The following is a 5,487-nucleotide window of genomic DNA, read 5'->3' as shown; positions in this document are numbered from 1 at the left end:
TTTCTAAATTGTTCAGGAATATCAAGATCAAAAAGCGATTTTGGATCCGTAGGGTCTCAGTCGTTCCTTTTGCGAATTTGATGAAGTGTATTTTTTATTGAACTTACTGATGGCATTGCTCCCACCACTCCAGCTGGTATTTGGGTAGCACTTATTATTTATTGTGGTAACTGTTATGTGTGAATAGCTTCGTTTTTCATATTTGCCACTACAATCCTTGCATGAAATTTACTTGCATCAGCCACGTGTGAATGATCTGACGGCCCTTTAGTAATAGATTCGCTTTTAATTATCATTTGGCTTTTACAATGGTGTTCTGTACACCTTAAATACATTGTGTTCTCAATAGTTTTTTCCACTCTAAATATATATCCATCAACAATTTTGAATTTTTTATTTTTATTACTGAGTACGTATTCCACATTAATACAATATTATTTGCTCTTAGCGAAGAATAATACACGTAAAAGTAACACGAACTACACTAACCATCACTCGAATACTCGATTACTACTAACGATAACCACGATTAAAGAATAAAGATATATTTAATTGTGCTACTAAACTGATAATTTACTTGTGTCTGAAAAAAATCATTATCGATATTATTGTCATTCGCTTTTATCTAGATTCGTCCAAACAGCTTTCTCTAATTTTAATTCGCGGTTTTTTTTTCGTTATTTTATTTTCGCTATTTTGACGGGATACCTAAAATAACACCCACCCCAGACTTCATGACTTATTGGCATGTATCGTGATACCGAGTTTCTCATCCAAAACCACCCTTAAACACACCTGGGACTGAGATATAACAGAGGGGACTGCAATCATTTATCACGAAAATTTAATGGAAAACTCCGCAATATTTAGTAGTATTTTGAACTCAATCGAACAGAGTGAAAACATTAAAAATTCTGTGCATTTTTGCTATGTTTATATTTGCATACTAATTATTTACTCAGGGGATAAAAATAAATAATAATGTACTTATGCAGGTGGACTTATTTCGTATGGCGAATTATTGTTCCATGTATGAGTTTTTACATAGGAGTAACATTTTATTTCATTTATTGTTCAGCGTTCATATTATTTTTATTAATTCTTATATGAAATCGAAGTGATTATTTGTTCATACTCGGAAGAACTTTTCTCACACAAAATACTTAATTGATACATATCTACAGACTGTTCTAATTATTTTAATAATATTATGATGGTTTAGATAGCTTATCCTAACTTCTATCTTATAACCTGACCTAACCAAGCTCATTTACCTTATTTTTAGCTCATCATTGTAATTTCATATCAGCTTTAAATAGTTATGTAAAATTACAGTAATTATCTTTTGAGAGAATATTAGGTAATTTTATTTGTCTTCAATAGTTCATTGATTGGTGGTAAAATATTAAATAGTATCTGGTACAGTAGTTCCAATGTACGTCTGTACGACTATATCTGATACTAGTAGTACTAACCTTCAGTACAGACATATAGTGTAAATATACATAATGCTATAGTGCATTTATATTTATTACATCCATAAGGTATCTAGGTTAACGCTCTAAAATTACATTAGGGGATAGTTACATTAAAAGCTCATATATTCAATAATGATGTGTAGTACCTATATTTTTACTAGTATAAATTAATTTCAGATTCAAACGGTGATTCAATATTCGAGCCGCATGGTCAAGGTATTTATTTTAAAATACGTATGTGACATGTGTGTTGTCGCCTCGCTCCCCACAAATGTTTAAGGCTATAACTTTTATAACTTTATTATTCTTATATTATATTAAATCAGTATATCACCATTGATTTTAAATACTATTCTGTGGTATCACCCGTATTAGAAAATACGCGGTAAACCAACTATCGCCTTACCCTCGTATTCTCTAGTTAATGACACTCTCTAAAGTTAATTAGAATGGCACTGTTAACTCGTTGAGGTTCGATGGTAGGCGCTTGTCAATTCTTAGTTCGTTCCTATCTAGTTGAAATGACTCAAAGATTACATATACCTTAGCACTATTCAGTTTAATAAAACTTCATTGACACATAGTACGTATATCCCGGCGCTGTTCCTATAAAAGGTAAGAACGTAAGAATGACTAAAATAATGTTTAACTCGGGTTTTCAGGTCGGAAACACTTTTATTGTATTTAAAACAAACATAAATAAAACACTAAGCAAATTCAGATCGCCTAGCCCGTACTACGATCGGCGTTTCACACGCACGTCGTAGCTACGTCCTCGCCGAATCACTCAGCGACAACGGGGGGGGGGGGGGGGGTCGTGCCTGCGCGTACGGCGGTGTTATATAGAAAATATTATCGTCACCTCAGCACATATTGCTTCGCTGGCCTGACCTATGTCAATAATTTACAATTTGAAATATTCCCACCCATATTACATATATATTAAATAATAATATTATTTTGACGACTGTCTACAATATACGACAATTCTTTATAATCAATTATAATATTTATCGAAATCAAGAGACAGTTAAACGAAAAAAAATATTTTTAAGTGTACCAACACAAAAAAGTAATTGAATTTCAGGTAGAAGTGTGAGCAAATTTTGTACGCGCTACGATGGACAGTTCGTGGTGTCTGGCCGCCTTCGTCGGCGTCGGGGTCTGTGAATGCGATCGCTGAACGGCATGCGACCAAGGACTGGGACCTTTTGAATTTATCGGTATCGGTTCCGGTACTGGTTCTCCAAGAATAATATAACTGTTTCGGTTCGGTTATAATAAAAGTATTGTAAAAATAAAAGTATGGGTTCCAGATAATTTAGGTACCGAAAAGTATAATAAATTTAAATCCCTATCCGGATGGGTTATGTGGGTTTAATTAGTATGAAAAATATTAGATAACTCATATGATCAAACATAGTTTATACACAAAACAGAAATACCATTAAATTATGATAAATAAAATTATTTTTTTTTTGAATCTAAAAGAACCGATTTAATTTAAAAATTTCGGTTCCTATTCTGGTTCTTAATATTTTAAAGGTTCCGGTTACAGAACTGGTTCTTTTAGATTCAGTTCCAGTCCTATGATAGATAGATAAAATTAAGGGAAAAAATCCAAAACGTGGTATTGCCACATTTAATGTCAAAGCAAAACGTGGTATTATCATGTTCAATCATGTTCAAATCAAAACGTATTATTGTCCATGTTATTTGTATTGAGGCATACTTGTTATCATTTCAAAACGTGGTATTGCCAATATTGAATTTTTCTTCAAAACGTGGTATTGCCGGCAATAATGCGTTTTGCATCGACAGAAATAGGAACAACTTCAAAACGTGCTATTTCCATTACCTTTCCCAAACCTGTACTACAACGTTTTGGCCTGTGAACACTTTTTTTAAGTAGGTATTAAAACTAAGTTGTAAACTCAAAATGAATTAATTTTGACACCTCCAATCGATTTTTTTTTTTCATTTTTCACATTTGATGAAACCAATTGTTAATTCATATTGTCATAAACCTTGACTCGGCCGAAAAAGTAGTTACTCATACGCAGTGATCCCTGCAATGACTGACTTCTGGACTACACTAAATACTTATTATAACTATATTTTTTTTTTATCCCGCGGTGTTTGAACAACAAGTGCTCCCGAGGAGTAATTTACCTACTTATCGATCGGAACCAATTTTTTGTACAGATTCGTGCAATCGTGCATGCCACAGCGTTTGGTGATGACGCACGAAAGCTGTTATCCACGGCAGCGGTCGATGATGATTACGACCATTAGAAATAATTATTTTATTTTATTATAGACCGAATTCCTTAGCGCTCTCTGTCAGGAATAATTACGGCGCAGCATATTTTCTATAGCATTGGGCTAAATATAGTTGTTCATAATAAAAATAATAATCAATTGATCCCGTGCGCTTTGTTGCCCGGCAAACAATAATTATTATTATAATAGCTTCAAAACCAATAGCAACCATGAAAACCAGAGTATACACAGACAGACAGACAGACAGACAAACATTAATATTTAATAATCAATGGTATAATTTATAATATTGCGTATTATGTGTCAAGCACAAAAATCATCAACTTGTCTAATTAATTTTTATTTAAATGGGAAACCGTAAATAATAAATGATTTGTACGATAACAAGTTATTAACTTTCAGCTGTATAATAGTTATACTTCTTTTATGAATCCTATCACCAAAAAAAATCCTCTCACTGCTCATACAAAATTCCTGACGTGCTACAGTAACGCTAAAAACTGACATTTATTTTTTAAATACTGCTATGTAGTATAATTATATTATATTAATTTCAGTTGGGGCTCCCAAAACATCAGTGGATTTTGAAGGTATTTATTTGAAATACGTATGTGTGTTGTTGCCCTCCTCCACAGAACTGTGTGCTCTGGATCCGTAAATATTGTCCTGTGATAATAATAACAATAACAAATTAAAATATGTCATAATCTGTAAACTTTAAACTTCTCCAACGAAAGAGCAATTATAAATGTCCAAGGATTCTCATATTTATTATTAAGAAAATGCTTTGGAATTATATAGCTATGCAATGGAAACATTTAGATATCTTACAATTAGTAATTATATTAATTTAAATTACAAAGGTACTAAAATATTATAATATTTATCAACATTTGATAAAAATAATTAAATTAGAAAATAAAATGTATCCAACTATTTGTTATTGTAAATAATCAATTATCTTTATTTTTTAGGAAACCTAAACACAAACATTAGTACGTATTTTCATTTATTTTTTTTTCATGCAGTTTTATTAATTAATTTATTAAATAATTAGACAAGTTATTACACTTATAGTACATCGATTAAAAAATTTAAATTAAATGTACAGTTGATTGCTATTAGTTTGTACTTTGTGATCCAAATTACTGACTATAGGTACTTATTTACTCTATATTAAGTAAATAATATTCTGTATACATTATTTATGATCTAAGTTAATTTTATGAATATGTCATAAGTTACGAACTAGTCATCTTTAAATTGTAATAGATTTCAGCATACTTATTTGTTTACACTGGTAAGATCCTCAGCTTTTGTAGGTACATAGGCGCAAATAGGAGGGGGCTGGGGGTACTAAGCCCCCCTAGAATTTCCATAACACCGCAAAACTAATGATTTCATTACGATAATTTAAAAGATCATAAAAGTATCAAGTATAAACCTGATCTACAGCCACCAAATTTCAAATACTATTTATGCCTATGTGTAGGTACAATAGTAGATATTAGTGTACCTATCATCATTGATTAGTTAATCTGAATGGGTATATTATTTTTGAACGCATGTGTTAATTTTAAAATAAAATAAAAACAATTTAAATGTTCTCTTAATCAGCTAGTATTTATTTGTAATAGAACAAAATACATTTTTGGATTCTGATAGGATCGATGAAAATGTTGCTTAAATAGTGATATGTATGTTTGTGTTTGTGTTTTTGTATATA

This window comes from Metopolophium dirhodum, chromosome 2, assembly GCF_019925205.1.
Source record: "Metopolophium dirhodum isolate CAU chromosome 2, ASM1992520v1, whole genome shotgun sequence".
In the NCBI taxonomy this organism is placed as follows: domain Eukaryota; kingdom Metazoa; phylum Arthropoda; class Insecta; order Hemiptera; family Aphididae; genus Metopolophium; species Metopolophium dirhodum.
Note: the sequence above shows the minus strand (reverse complement) of the source record.